The 16,272-nt window shown below is 36.5% G+C and overlaps 1 protein-coding gene across 2 annotated transcripts in view; it reads left to right on the forward strand.

Moving 5' to 3' along the window:
- Positions 1-2,979: 2,979 nt before the first annotated feature.
- CNOT6 (CCR4-NOT transcription complex subunit 6) overlaps positions 2,980-16,272 on the forward strand; it is a 46,818-nt gene continuing 33,525 nt past the window's right edge. The window contains exon 1 of one of the 2 annotated variants that reach the window (XM_074212211.1): positions 2,980-3,245. The gene's annotated coding sequence lies outside the window, so the exon portion shown is untranslated. The remainder of the gene's footprint in view (positions 3,246-16,272) is intronic. The other variant, XM_074212210.1, reaches the window with a different exon arrangement.

Genomic DNA, 16,272 nt, shown 5'->3' on the forward strand with positions numbered 1-16,272 from the left:
TTCTTAGAGGTCTGATGAAAAAGGAAGGCATTCCAAGAATGAGAAACAACCAATGCAAGGCATGGAGGTGGAAGATTGGGTGTTGAGTTCAGGAAAATAAGTAGACTGGTTTGACTAGAATATAGAGTACATGAAGAAGAATTAAAAAAAGACTGGGAAAAGTAGAGTAAAATCTGACTATGAAGGACTTTTAATGTAAATTTGAAGAGTTTATTTTATTTTAAAGGCAATAGAGAGCCACTGCATATTCTTGAGTAGGTTAGTGACACAATCACTTCTGTGATTTAAAAAGATTGGTTTGGTAGCCACGTGGAAAATGGATTGGAGAAAAGTAAGAGTGGATGCAGGGAGACCAAATAGATTATTACAAAAGTTCAGGTGAAAGGTAATGAGGACCTGAATTAGAATGTGCATTAGGCCTTGCATGAAGTGGTTATAAGAGATAATGTGGAGTAGAATTAACTAGATTTGGCAACTGATTGGATATGGGGGATGGGAGAGAGGGAAGAGTCAGAGATTAATTTGAAGGTGCAAAATTGAGAGATTAGAAGGTTGGTGGTATAATCATCAAAAATGAGCATGAAATTAATGTATTCCTTTCTGAATGTTTTGAATTTGAGATACTTTTGGGATTTATTTGTGGAGATATGTAGTGCAATTGATAATGAAAGATGAGTCCAAAAAGAAATTAGAGCTCAAGATTTGAAAATTAACTGCATTGTGATGGTAACTGAATCAATGGGAACTGATGAGAAAGCCTAAAACTGTGTCTAGAGGGATATCTATGTTTAGGAGCCAGTCATGGAAGATGCTATATCATAAGAGAATGAAAAAGAATGGCTAGACTAGGAGAATCATGAAAGAGCTGTGATATAAAGTTGAGGGAGACAGAATTGAGAAAAAATTCAATATCATGAAGTGGCTAGCAGTGTAAAAACAAAACAAATGAACAAACTTCTGAGAGGTTGAGAAGAATGAAAATGACAAAAGGCCACTTGACCTTGGAAAGAGAAGTTTCTGTAGAGTGGTAGGGTTGGAAAATAGATTGCTAAGGGTTGAGAAAGGAGTGGGAGGAAGGTGGTAGAAGCAATCAGCTATTTCTGGGAGTTTAGCTATGAAAGAGAGGAGAGAGATATAGTTAGCGTGAAGTGAAGGTGTTTTTCATTTTTTTTTTTAAAGGATAAGGTAGAACAGAGCATGCTTAGGAAGGACCTGGAAGATAAGACAGATCAAAGATTAGATAAAGAGGATGGTAGAAGTAAGGACATAGGACTAAACATTCTTGGAAGGGGATTGGCCTTGAAAAGAAGAGGAATCTGTCAGAGAATGCAGGAAAGAAATAGTGAGTGAGGGATAGTATAGCAGTTTTTACATTTAGAAAAGGGGAAAAAGAGGGTTCTTCATGGGTACCTCTATTGTCTTACTAAAGTAGGAGTTACTGTCTTCAGAGGGGTTGATAATGGATGGTGTAGGAGGTTTAAAGAGAAAATTTGGGTTAGCTACTGTGAAGAGTATGATAGAAAACAAGTCAGAGAAAAATAAAAGAACTGTCCTTCAGCAGTGAGCACTCAGTTGAGGTTATAATGAGGAAAAGAGAAAAAGAAACAAGGATAGAGAAAGTATAATTAGATTGGTAAACTGGAAAGCAGTAGTTCATTTCATTGCTAAGGTAGGCCAGAGAAGGAAAAGAATGCTGGGAAAGCAGGGGAATGATATAGAGTAGTTTTAGGAGTGAGATTCAGTGAGGAATGGAAGGATAGGAAGTTAAATGGAAGGAGAAATTTCAGAATTCTGGATCATAGAGTTGAAAAAATTATGGGAGATGGAGTACAAGTTTATGACCTTTGTGCAGCTAGGGTGAAACAAAATTTCAGTTCTTGGAGCAGAGGTTGATAAAGTAGAAGGTTCAGATATGGGAAGGAATAACAATACATATTTGAGTTTCCAAGGATCAGGGCAGGGATACAGGGAAAAAGGAAATTCATGAAGTTCCTTTAGATAAAGCTTAGGGAATGACATGGACCAAGAACCTACCACAAATAGTCTGAAAAGGGTGATAAAGAGAAGCAACAATAATAATTTACATTTATATACTGATTTGAGTTTACAAAATGTTTTTTTTCCAGTCATCTATCTACAAAATGAAGTGGGCAGTACAGGTTATAATGATGAAGATGATGGTTCAGAGAAGGAAACTGAGGCTCAGGAAGGTGAATTGACTCAAGGTCACAGAGCTTCTAAATATTAGAACTGAGAAATAAACTAAGGTGTCTTGAGTAGAAGGGCTGGGAAAGAGGCTAGGGGTCTGGAAGGAGATAAAAGAGAAAAGACTGGGAGGGCAAGAGAAGAGAAAGGGATACAGAGAGAAATGAAATGGAGAGAGAGAGAGAGAACAAAGAGGGAGAGGAGAGAGAGAAGACAGAGAGAACAGAGGGAGAGGAGAGAGAGAACAGAGAGGGACAGAAAGAGGAGAGAGAACAGAGACACACAGAGAAAGACAGAGGAGAGACAGAGAGAAGTTGAATAGATAAAAGTGAGAAGAGGGAGAGGAGTGGAAAACAGAAGAGCGAGAGAAAGAGGAGAGGCGAGAAGAGGGAGAAGAAAAGAGGAGAAGGGAAAGGGAAAAGAGAGGAAAAAGGAAAGATGGGGGAAGAGGAGAGAAGTAGGGAAGGGAGAGAGCGGGGCAGGCCGGCTCAAGTGCAGCCCTCTGGTGGGGGTGGTAGAGGCGTTTGTTGTGTTGCCTCCCGGGCTGGTCCCCGAATGGTCGCGTCCGGAGCCCGCGGCCAATGGGCGGCGGGGATGTTGGGAGTCGGGGCCGCTGTGCGGGCTCTCGCTGGCTGGGGACGGCGGCCGCCGCCATGATGCTTGTTTGCTTTCAATGAAAACGAGGGGGGCGAGGAGGAGGAGGCGGCGGTGGCGGCGGCGGCGGCGGCGGCGGCGAGGAGGAGACGGCGGCGGGGAAGGAGAGGAGGGCGGTGGCGAAGAAGAAGCGGCGGCGGAGGGGAGGTGCCGGTGGAGGGAGTAGCGGCGGCGGCCAGCGGGCTCCGGGCGGGCGGCCGCGGGGCCCTCGCAGGGAACAAAGAGCAGCGGGAGGCTGAGGCGGCGGCGGCTGAGGCGGGAGCGGCGACGGCGGCGGCGGCGGCGCGGCGGCAGCTGGGGGGACTGGTATGGTGGTTCCAGAGGTCAGCCCCCGCTGCACTCACAGGGAGGAGGAGGAGGCGGAGGAGGGAGCCGAACCCCGAGAGGTGAGCGCCGGGGAGCGGGGCCTGCGAGGGGCGGGCGGGCGCCCGGGACAAGTTGTCTGGCCCCCAAACTCGCCCTCCCTGACCCGTCCGGGCCGAGGGGAGCCCCCCGGCCGGGCCCCGGGACGTCGCCGCCGCCTCCCTCTCTGCCCTCCCCGCCCCGAGCGCCCCTTACTCTGATTCATCTCCGCTCGGGGCCGATTTCTTTCCCTCTTCTCTTCCCCTCCCCCCGCCCCCACACCCACGGAAAACACGAACACTTCGACAACAACAAAACCACAACTTTTTTTTTTTTTGCCCCGTGAAAGTGGGGGAACCCCCACGGCACAGGGCTGCTCCTTAAAGCAGGGCCGGCGGTTGTTTTGATAAGAATCTGCTGCTGCTGCTGCTGCAGGTTGGGATGCTGAGGCCTAGTTGGCATTAAAAAAAGCCACCGAAGCAGCAGCAGTCACAGGCTGAGCCTTCGGGAGAGAGAGTTAGGGCTTTGATTGACGCGAAGCGCCCAGGGGCTGAAGGAAGGTGGGTGGGACTTAGGATGACGAGCAGGTAAGTGGCTGAGCCTGGGAGGCTCACAACACATGCAAGGAATCTGTAGTAGAGGATTGCTTCCAATTCCCTTCTTTGGGATAACTCCAAGAACATGCCTGCTACTGGGGGATTTTTTTTTTTTGAGAAATCAGAGTGAGTAATTTTGTATCCAGCTAGTAGGAGAGACTAGGTCTCTAACAGATGAAATAATAACTTGTTACAAATTACAAAGTTTACTTGGGTAACTTTGATTTTCAGGGGAGGGAATTGTATTCACTCGGGCTTCATGTGTAGATGCGTGTTTGCATGTTTTATATTAATGGTCCAGTGGTTCATGAGAGTGAATTTTTTTAAGGCAATTAACTGGAACAGCATCACTAATTTTATAGAATATTTTTATAGATCCTATCTTGTTAGAGCTGGCAGGATCTAAAAGATCCTATAGTGCAGACCTCTTCATTTTGCAGGTGCACAAACTCAAGTGGCTTGCCCAAGGTCACATAAAGAATTAAGGCAGAAACCAGATCTTCTGATTTCAAGTTCAGGTTTTTAATTCAGGCTTTGGAACACAAGTTTTGCATTATCAGTAATAACATATAACTATAAGATTTGCAGAGTAAATTTTGTTTTCACTTGATTTTTCACAGCAGCTATATGAGAGGTTAATGCTATTTATCTCTTGTTTTGCAGATAAGGAAACTGAGACAGAAAGAGTAAATTCCATGTCAAGGTCACATACATAGCTAATGTGTCTTAGGTGGAATTTGAACCAGTTTCTCCTTAGTTCCCTATCTCAGTGCTGTAGTAATCTGCCTCTCTAGTAGTGTAAGAGTCAAGTTTTTAAAAATAACTATTATTATTGTACTAGACTGAATCCATTCTCCTTCCTTTTTTTGGAATTGGACCCAGAATCAAGACCTGACTTAATGAAAACTAATTCAGAAAAATTAAGCATATTTCAAATTGTCATTTTGGCATTTTTAATGAAAAATAAATGATGTGTTAAATGAATATATGTAAATTTGCATTAATTTTATTTACTTTCACTTGGTGGTATAGACCCAATAAAATTGACGTTTCTCTTTGGATTTTTGAAACAGTTTAAAAGAGGAACAAGGTTGATTCTGTAGAAATAAAAGATTTTAATATAGAATGACTAAAGTTTTGAAACAGAAATAACAGTTTTATCTTTCAGGGTACTATGGAAAGTCCTACATTTTGATGATGCTGTTTGCTTCAAATAGTTTTAGATTATCTCTGGGATTTGTCTTGAATCTGCATCAAGTTCTAAATATATTGATATGGTGGCAATTCTTAGTTATTGAATTAGAATTGTAAAGTTGGGTTTTCTAAAAAGTCTCAGAATAAGAACATATAATCTAACTACCCTCAATTTTACAAATGAGAGCTGAGGCCCAAAGAAGTTGTGACTTAGCTAAAGTTACATTAATTACTAACAGCTTGGACTAGAATCCAGTTCTTTTGACTTCCAATTCAGTACCATATGTTTTGAGGAAAACAGTCAAATCTTTCAGAATCACTTGAGTTTGGTGGATAAGGTAGGCAAATCAATTAGATAATTCTGTATTTTACTCAGAGGTGTCACTTCAAAAGAACAAGACAATTTGTCTCCAACTAGTTAATTTCAAATATGGTTTAAATTTTATTAGGCTATATCTCCTAATGTATCTACTTAGGACTCAGTCTCATTATATTTTATTCATATCCTGTATACTATATTAATTAAAATACCTCATTAAATGATTATAAAATTCCAGAAGTTTCTTACTGGGCATAATTCAACTGATCACACAAAGTTGATTAGGAAAACTTCCAACTCTACAATGAAATATTATTAAAAGTAGAAAAACCCTGAAATTATTTACTAATGCAGCAGAACTCATTATTTCCCATTTTATTTATATACATATATATACACACATATACATATGTAGATACATGCAATTTTTTTAAATACATAAAATTTATATTGCCATTGGTACATTGAAATTTAAGGATACTTATTGGTTTATAGAGCTATATCTATATATCCTACATGCAACACTGGGAGAAAATAAAATGTTTTATTTTTATTTTTTTTGAAAATAAAACATTAAAAGCATTATGAGTTTTAAATGACAATAATTTTGAGATTTTTAGTAAATTTTTAAGTTTTCTTTGACTAAAGCTTAGTTGTCATAAAGGTTCAAATGTAGCTCTAGACCTCTAGTTGCCAAGAAAAGTCATTACTTATACATTTCTTTTAATTTCCTCAAAAGAAGTCTAAATTTGAAAGATTTTCATGATGGGAAAAGGGGGAAGCTAGTCCTTTAGTAAGACTGAGTGGGGGCAGCTAGGTGGCCTAGTGGATAAAGCACCGGCCTTGGAGTCAGGAGTACCTGGGTTCAAATCCAGTCTCAGACACTTAATAATTACCTAGCTGTGTGGCCTTGGGCAAGCCACTTAACCCCATTGCCTTGCAAAAAAAAAACCTAAAAAAAAAAAGACCACATGATAACTCAAGCTGCATAAAAGCACTCACACTATGTTAAAAGATCTGGGGAGAATGACCCCACTGAGTAAGATGCAAACCCTCCCATGTTTTCAACTTCCTTCTCTTCTCTAGGAATGGTTAATGAAAAGATATAGGTATAAATTGCATAGGATAAAAAGGACTGGGATGATTTGAATGCACTATTAAAGGCATTACCAACATAGATGTGATCATAAGATGTTTGAAAAAAAAAGTGAAACCACAAAAGGGAAGAGACAGACTTAACTCCTTGAGATCAGGGACCATTTTTATTTTTTTGCTTGTTTGAGTCTTTCTGTATCCTAAGTGCTTAGGATGGTACCTGGCATATAGTAGTCTTTTAATAAATGCTTGTTGACTGAATAATTTAAATTTTTTTAAAGATTTTAAATTCCTCTTGGTTTTTTCTCATGTTCATATATGATTTTAATTCATGATCCACATGTTTTGAGGTATTGTATAGTACATTCAAATTATGTTAGATCTTTAACAAAGTAGTTACAGAATGTCATTGTGGTTAAGAAGACAGTATATAACTGGAGAAAAATCCACAGACTCTTGATTTTTGAATCTCAGTTGTTAATTGCATGTATTAACATGGGCAAATAATTTTATCTCTTTGGATTTCACTTTCAAAATACGAAAAATGGAGATAATATTTGTGCCAACCACCTCACAGAACTGTTTAGAGAAATTACTTTGTAAGCTTTAAAGCTGTTAATATCAAATGGGTAATATGAAAGTAGAAATGTGATTTGGGCATAAAATAGACTTAAGGTGAATTTTATTCCTGGCTTCAATTTTGGTTTCTGTGATTCTGTACCCACCATTTTAATTTTCTTGTTAATTTGATGACATTTTATATAAAGAGAATTAAAGAGGTGCTGAAACCAGCTATTATTAGATGTTGACATAGTTGTTAGATATTCTGCAGATGTAAATCTATTTTATCTTAAAGTAAATCTGTAGTATCTTGAATCTTTTTGCTACAATTGGAAATACCTCTCTAACCACCCAGTCCATATGTATAAAATTAAAGGATTTTAGGTTATATTTTTAAAACAGCCAAGCTTCTAAGGTTCTAGAGAGGCAATATATTTGATTTCCCATGCATCTGAAATTGGAAGCAGAAATTCTTTTAGTTTCAAATAACCTCCAATTTTTTTTTAAACTGGGAGGGGCTGGTTGCCTTTTTTTTTTGTAAATGAACTAATAACATTTTAGCCTAGAGAATATAATAAGCACCTTGAATTCAAGGACTTTTTTCCTTTTGTACCTCTAGCACTTGACTTGGTATGTTGCACATAGTAGGTTCTTAATAAATACTGGTTGGATTGAATTGTTGTTCTTTAAAAAATATTTTTATTTATTTCATTAAATATTTCCCAATTACACGTAATTTTTTTTAACATTTATTTTAAAAAATTTTTGAGTTACAGATTCTCTTTCCCTCCTACCTATCCCCCCCTCCCCTTGAGAAGGAAAGTAATAGGATATCAATTATACAGAGACAACTTTTTTCCTTTTAGTGTTATGCCTTTTTATGGAATATTGAAACTAAAGTCCTATTTCGATGTTTTATGCTGACATGGATGTGTTCTCCAACACTGTGCCAAGAGAATGGAAGCTGTAGCAGGTTGCATCAAGCTGTGAATACTTCTAGTACAGTGCTGACTATTAACCTTGTATCTGTCTTTAAGAATTGTCCTAACTCTGTGTGAAAAGGCTTATTAATGGAAGGTTAACATTAGCTAGTAGATGATTTTTTGGACCTTAGCACAATTATCATATACTATGGTATATGGACATTGATCTAAGTAGACTAAAGGAGTATCTGCCCTGATATCCTAATAAAATACCACCATTAAAGAATTGTAGTTGGAGCATAAATGGTGGGGGTTTTTTTGTTTTGTTTTTACAAGGCAATGGGGAAAAGTGACTTGTCCAAGGTCACACAATTAGGCAGTTATTATGTGTCTGAAGCCGATTTGAACTCAGGTCATCCTGACTCCTGGACTGGTGCTCTATCCTCTTTGCCACCTAGCTGCTCCTGTAAATAGTTTTTTAAAATACTTATAATCTGCTCTCATGGTTTTAGCTTAAATAGAAATTCAGTAATGTAGATTGGAATACTAAAAAAATAGAATTTGTGACTGACTCAAAACAGTTGTAAGCATCTGATTCCTTGCTATATGTAGCATATTTTACTGTTCTTTGTAACCTTCTGAGATAATTCTTTTATCATAATTTTTTTTTCTTCCTTAGAGGTTTAAAATCAATATGACTCGATACTGATCTGATGGTTAGTGATTTGGAAATATTAATTAGACCTAGAATTAACAAATTAGTTATTTTATGTCACTTGACATTTTATTAAATTCTGTGTGAATTTTAAAAATAAGAAAAAAACCCATTTTTGAAGTCATTTATGGTAGTCAGAAGTCTTTTATTTTACACACTGCTTAGTATATTTAAAAGAATGCTAAGCTTCTGCAATGTTAACCCTATTACATGGTTGTGTATCATTTTGAATGATTCATAAAGTGATTTAATAACAGCATGGAAGGAAATTTTATTTATATATATACTTTCACACATACATATGTATACATGTAATTTAAGTGCTACCTATATATTTATATATATATATATTATACATACATATGTATGTATACATACCAATTTAAGTGATGTTTTTATTTAGCATTGTCTGTGCAAGTGAAAGTCCTCTTGTCCTTCATAAAAATATGCATCAGTTAAGAAATACATGCATAAATGCATTGAGGAATGTGACCATGGATGAAGGAACTTTCCAGTTCTCATCCATTTAAGTAGTTTCATAATTGGTTGAGTAATAGTGTCTACAGACTGTTGATTAGTCACTATACATGAAGAAAGTATCTTTAGTAGTAATCCATGTTCTCCTGATATTTATTAATGACCATACAAAAAATAGATACCCTTGTTTAGTCAGTGATACAAAATTTCAAGTGTTAGGTAATAATAGTTTTATCACTATTTACATTTAAGCAAGAGATTTTAAAAGTTATCTACTCCTGCTAGTAGATTAGCTGACATTAGATTAAAATGTAATTGGGAAATGTTTAGCAAAATAAATAAGGGATACAATATAGCATAGATGATGTTAATTTGTGTTTTTCTAATTCAGTATGCTGCCCTCAGACATCCCTTTCTTTTGAATTTGACACCTCCAGTATAGGGAACTTAATGGGGGAAGAAGGGACTTTTTTTTTTTTTGCTATTGAAAATTAGGGAGAAATTTTCAAGACTATATCAAGTGTAGTACTTGGACACTTCTCAACTTTGTGGCCAGCTCTCTACCCACCATGCTAAATTACCTTCCATAGCAATAATATATGGTCATAGAATTTAAAGCTAGAAGAAACTTTAGATAGAGATCATCTAGTCAATTCATCAATTTCTTCATTCCTGCAATTAATAAGCAAGATTGGAATGTGAACTTAGATTTTTTTTTGCAAAATCCAGTCTTTCATTTATACTAAACTGGTTTATGATTTGTAGTTATTACTAAATGTTTGTTATTTTGTAACTGTGTTTCTTTAATAACTTAAAAACTGCATTAAAATGTTTGGGATACTCTATATTTCAATTTATACCACTCGGATATTTGAAGGCAATGATCATGTATTCTCTATTATTGTCTTTTCTTCAGGCTAAATATTTCCACAGAATCTATTTAAAGGGACACCAGAAATCACCTAATCCAATTTATACTCAGATATTGTCCTCTTCTTACAAGATCCCCTAATTAAGCAGTAATCTAATTTTCAATTAAGGACTAGATAACACTAATCTTTAAGAAATTTTTCCATATATTGGCTAAAATCTGCCTCTCTTTAACTAGTATTTAGTTTTTGGTGCACAAAAGTGCCTTAATCTTATTTAAAAATAATATTGTCAGGTTATGCACTTTTAGTATATATACCTTATTGATCATGATAGTTTTTTTAGTCATGATTTTTTAAAAGAATATTACATTTACCCCTTATTAATGGGAATATGCATTTATTAATCACCTACTATGTGCCAGGCATGCTTTCCAAATATGTTATTGGTTCCTTATGCCATATCCTGGGAGTTAGATGCTGTTATTATTCCCATATTTCAGTTGAGTTAACTGAAGCAAACATATTCAATGACTTGCTTACTGTTACACATACAAACAGATGTCTGATTTAAACTCAGGTATTTCTGACCACAGATTCTGTGCACAGATCTATTATCTAGCTGCCTCCATTAAATTTCATTTCTGATCAGAGAATAAAAGGAAAGATTTTATTTATTTTTAATTTTACAATTCCCCCCCCCCCCCATCTTGCTTCTCCCCCCTTCCCCCCACAGAAGGCATTCTGTTAGTCTTCACATTGTTTCCATGGTATACATTCAAGTCAGATAACATTTAGTATTTGCTATGCAGAAGGCATCATTCTGTGTGCTGAGATACCTGTTGCTTCCTTGGAGGAATATAACATACATGCAAATAAAAGTACACATACCCACGTGCTCATACACACTTAACATTATAGAAGTTTAGGTATTTTAATATCTTCTTTTAGATTATGCATTCCTTGAGAACAAAGTTCTGCTCTTGCTATATCTCTTACAATTTTTACTATGGTGCCATGTCTACTCCCCTCTATAATGGGAAGGAGTGTCAGGAAAATTAGTATGTAGGAGGTGGTACCTGAGTTAAGGTTTGAAGGGAGCTGGGTTTGGTATTGTGGTATTGTGACTATCTAGACAAGAGGGAATGAGGAGTATAAAAGACGCAAAGTAGTGTAAAGGAAAGTTGGGAAACTTGCAGGAACATAGCATGAATAATGAGGAGTGTTTTATTTCTTGTTTGGCTTTAATTTTATTCCATTTTATCTAAAATCCATATTTTGTGATATTAGGAACCCAGCCCATTTTCTATATTTCATGTTTTTATGCATTTCAGATTAGCATGACCTAGTGAATAGGACCAGCCTTGGAGTTAGGAAGACCTGCTTCAAGTCTCACTTTTGATATGTACTGTCTGGCCCTGGGCAAAATCACTTAATCTCTCAGTGCCCCCAGGTAACTTTAAAACTTAAATGGCAGAACAGTTTTTGATCTGCAGTAGTACACAGATTCCACTAGTTCTTTATACCAGTGAAATCAAAGGTCTTGACCTCAGATGCTGCAAGTCATTTTGATGAGTTAACTAAGTCTCCTGCCAGTCAGGATTGTTTCATTCTCTTTGTGCTTGTATCCTCAGCTCCTAGCACTGACTGTGTGTGATACAGTGGTGCTTAATAACAAATTATTTCTACATCTGCTTTCTTTACCTTGTTTTACCAATGAAGAGTTATCAGCTTTCACCAGAAGTTAACCTCTGTCTTCAGCACTTTTATTTTACTTAATGTATTTTCTCTTTTATTTGAGGTTATACTGGGGATTATATGTTGAGTTTTGTTATTATTCATTTTGGAATGATTTTTGTAATTCTAGTAGATAATTTTACATTAGCAACTAATAAATAGATAAAAGCAACAAATCTACATTGTAATGCTTTCTCCCAGATTTTGAAGGAGATTTGGGGGTGGATTCAGATATCAAATCATTTTAGAGAGTCATAAAAATAGAAATAACTAAACAATACAGATTTAAATGTGTATTTAATTGTTATCTTCTACAAAGGGGAAAAGGAGTTTTAGCGAGAACAATTTGAAGTGGTTTGGAGAACCTGAATAAGTTTAGGGTTTTTAGATAACCAGAACTAGTCGCTGTAATTTAAATATGATATGACTGAACTTGAAAAGGAAAAAAATACATTAAGTCTAGGAAAATACTGGCAGGGAATAATTTTGTTGATTAAATTCCAGTAAACTTATCTTCTAAGAGAACTTGAAAGCCATCTTTCCCCTCTAGGAAAAAGACAAGATAAATCATTTAAACTAAAAAATACCTTTAAGAGTCTGAAGTGTCAAACGGTGTTATGGCTTAATTAAATCCGGTCTTCTGAAGGTCTCAGAAAATAAACATTTATTGATCACCTACTATGTACCAAATACAGTGAGGCCTTGATATATAAAAACAAAAATGAAACAATTTCTGCCCTGAAAGAACTTATATTCTATCTGGAGAGACAATATGTGTTTAAATTTGTTCAGAATAAATGCAAGATAATATCAGAGTGAAATAGCAAGAAAAGGATTGGAAAAGGCATATAAAGGAAGTCCAGTTTTAGATGAGTTTTAAAGTAAATTAAGGATTCCTAGAAGCAGAAGTGAGGAGAAAACTCATTCCAACCATGGATAATAGCCTGATTCAGTGTCACAGAGGGGAAGACAATGTTTGTGAGGGAAAGGAAGAACAGTTCGGCTGGACTCTAGAGTGTACCTACAGCTAAGTTGTGAGGCAGTTTGAAATACTGAGAACCATTCTTGGCTTCCTTTAAGATTTATTCAACTCAAGCACTATTTTCTGGGGAGACTTTTCCTGTTCTCTTCCCTCTATAAGCCACCAATGCTTACCCCTTTAAGATTACTTTGTATCTACTTTGTACATGTCTTATGTACATATACACAAAAAATGCAAAAAAACTATAAATTTATGTTACACAAAGTCAAATGGTCCTTCACTATGATTCTAAAACTTCTGCTAAAGCTCTTCCATTTCCATCCTGCCCATCAACAGATGGTTCCTTCTGTCATCCCCCAATTTTATCACTTATTTTTCTTACTGCCTTAAAAACATTCCTGGGTTGGCATCCATAAAAAAAAAAAACCCTTCACTTGATCTTTCTATCCCCACTATTTTTACCTTTGATAGCTAAACTCCTTTAAAAGATAGTTTACAATTAGTTAGTGAGGTTACCTTAGAACTCTTGGTTGCCTTCTCTGGTGGACTTATAATAAAGAAAGTAGCTTACCCCAGAGACAGAGCCATTGGAATTTGAACACAGACTGAAGTACTTTCTTTTTTCTCTCACTATTCTTGAGGTTTCTCATCTTCTTGGGGGGGTATGTTTACTCTTATAACAAACTTATTATAATAATAGTAATAATAAATTAAAGTTCACTTGCAAAAAAAAAAAAAGATGAGGCTGAGCAATGATTCCTAGGGTGCTACAGCCACAACTTCTGAATACTTGGAAAAGAAAGTTTTTGCCACCAGAGGCCTTGGTTCTGTCAGATTGTTCAACATCAGAATCTTAATGGAAATTACATTAAAATGATGCATTACACGCTATTTTGCCACTGAACACTAAGTACCACGAATATTTCTCCATCTTGTAATTGAAACCTCTTAAGATGTGTTGTCTTCTCCATTAATATGTGAGCTACTTGAAATGAGGGGCCATATTTTTCTTTTTCTAAATGTTTCTATTTGTGTCTTCATTGTTTAGCACAGAGCATATAATAGTTACTTAATAAAATAATAAAATAAAATTTGGGGGAAAAAAAGAACTCTTGGTTGACAGATCCAGTGGCCTTTTGTCAATCTTTATTCTTCATAAACTCAACCACCTTTGACACAATTGATTTCAATATACTTTTCTCTCTGGGATTTTGGGACACCACTCTTTCCTGATTTTCCTACTATCTTAACTGTTCCTTCTTAGTTTTCCTCATTCATTTCATGACTTCTGTGTCTCACTGGGTTCTTTTCTGAGCCTTCTTCCATTTCTCAAATCTACCTGTCTTATCTCAACCTTTCTGCTGACCTCCAGTCTCACTCTTATCTGCCTTTCAAACCTCTCCAAAATGCAACTCATTCTTTTTTTTTTTCTCTAACACCTCCCCACTCCTACCTTCCTGTAGAGGGTAACACTATCCTCCTAGACCCTCATTCCCTTATACCTGGGCTTTTTCAGTACCATACTGCTACTGGGAGTCTCCTTACTCTTGCTCCAATCTTACTCCAATCCATCTTCTACTTAGCCACTAAAGTGATTGTCTGACTATGTTATCCTCATCACCCTTCTCACTTAATAAACTCTAGTGACACCCTGTTGCCTCTAGGATCAAAGCCCTTCATAACCTAGCCCACCACCTACCTTTCCAGTCTTACATTTTACTCCCAGACCTCCTGACTGTTCCATCAACAAGACTCCATCTCTGAATTCCAAGCATTTTCTCTGGACCTTCCTCATGTCTAGAATGCTCTTCTTCCTCAACTTTGACTCCTTATTTTCTTTAAGTCCCAGCTTAAAATCCCCTTTTCATTCCTGTACCTTCTCTTTGTAGGGCAACTAGGTGCCACAGTGGGTAGAGCACTGGCCTTGAAATCAGGACAACAGGAGTTAGGATTCCAGCCTCAGACACTTGACTCCTTGTTGCCTCGTATCCTGGGCCAACTCTGGTCATCCTGATTCATATCTGAACTAGTTGATTCTGGAAGAGAAAGTGAGGCTGGTGACTTAACACAGCACCCCCTTACTCAAATCCAGTTCATGTGCTTGGTCATGGCATCATCTCCCTTATGTTGTGATTTTCTTCAAAAATGAGGGACAGATATTATACCTTCTCTTTGTTAATTCTTATTTATCCTGTGTATTGCTTGGTTATATATATTTATTTGCTATATTGTAAATGCCTTGTAAGCAGTGACTGTCATTTTTCATCTTCATATCCCCAGTACTTAGCCTAGTACTTAGCATATAGCAGGTACTTAATAAATGTTTATTGATTGACATATACATGTTGCCTCTTCTATTAGAATGCTAACTCTTAGAGATAAGTGACTTCAATTTTTCCCTTGTATTTTCAGTAGTTAGTACAGTGCCTTGCATGGTGTTTAATATGTGCCTGTTGATAGTCATTCATGTTAGCCTCCTGTTGCCTCAAATACAGCTTTTCTCCACTCTCCTATATCTTAAGGTTTTGTAATTTAATGCCTTTTGTTTTTTCTATTATATTCATTTTAAAATATATCCTTCTCTAGCAAGCTACCTTTGTAGCACGGAGTTTAAAAAAAAGTGGGAGGAAACCTTGTCAGCAAAATCATATAACACATTGAGTTTGAAAATAATTCAATGTTCTGTCTTCATAGTTCCTGAACATACAAACTTGCAAAACAAGTGCAGGGATGGTCTTATTTATCTTTGTGCCCCTCCATTATCTATAATCAAGAAATCTGAGCCTTCATTTGCCTATCTTTAAAGTATTAAGTAGTTATATTTGGACTGCCTACCTTTCAAAGGGTTATTAAGAAAAGCTCTTTGTAAATCTTAAGGCTATTAAGATAGAAACTATTATTTATATTCAATAAGAAGCCTTTGTTCTATTAAAGTCTTTTGATATCTCATAGAACTTGAATGCCCCTACAAAGTTTTTTTCCTTAAAAAATTCCTTTAATTATCTTTTGTCTATCTTTTTTATCTTCATTTTCTAATAAATCCCTTTCTCACACACACATCTAAAAGAAAAAATAAAAAATTAACTCAACAAAGCTAATCAAAACATTAGCTTAAAGTTACATGTATACAGTATTCCATAACCATACCTACTCTCCTCTGCAAAGAATGGAGGAGAAAAGTGCATTTTCTCGTCTCTGGAGCCAAGTTTGGTCATTATAATTACAAAATATTTCTCAACAGAGATAGTTAGATGACCAAAAAATAGGAATGCTTTCAGTTTTCAGACACATCCCAGTAAACAGTGTTAGTGACCTCTGAACAGTATGGACTCTATATACTCTTGAGTTATTTAGAATGAGGGCGCAGATTTTGTTCCCTATCCCCTTGCTAGACTTCAGGGAAGCCACCAGGTCCCAAATTCACTTCTTTTTGCTAGTTTCATTTATAAAAGGTACTTTGTCTCTTCTCTTACATAAACTCCCCAATTTCTCAGCTCTTGATCTAGATTTTAAAAAATGGTGAAACTTTCTACAGTTAACATCCTAATTCTGTTAGCCATTTAAGATGCTAGAATCTTTCCAGTTTGATATTGGGATATCAGA

This window comes from Macrotis lagotis, chromosome 1, assembly GCF_037893015.1.
Source record: "Macrotis lagotis isolate mMagLag1 chromosome 1, bilby.v1.9.chrom.fasta, whole genome shotgun sequence".
Classification (NCBI taxonomy): domain Eukaryota; kingdom Metazoa; phylum Chordata; class Mammalia; order Peramelemorphia; family Peramelidae; genus Macrotis; species Macrotis lagotis.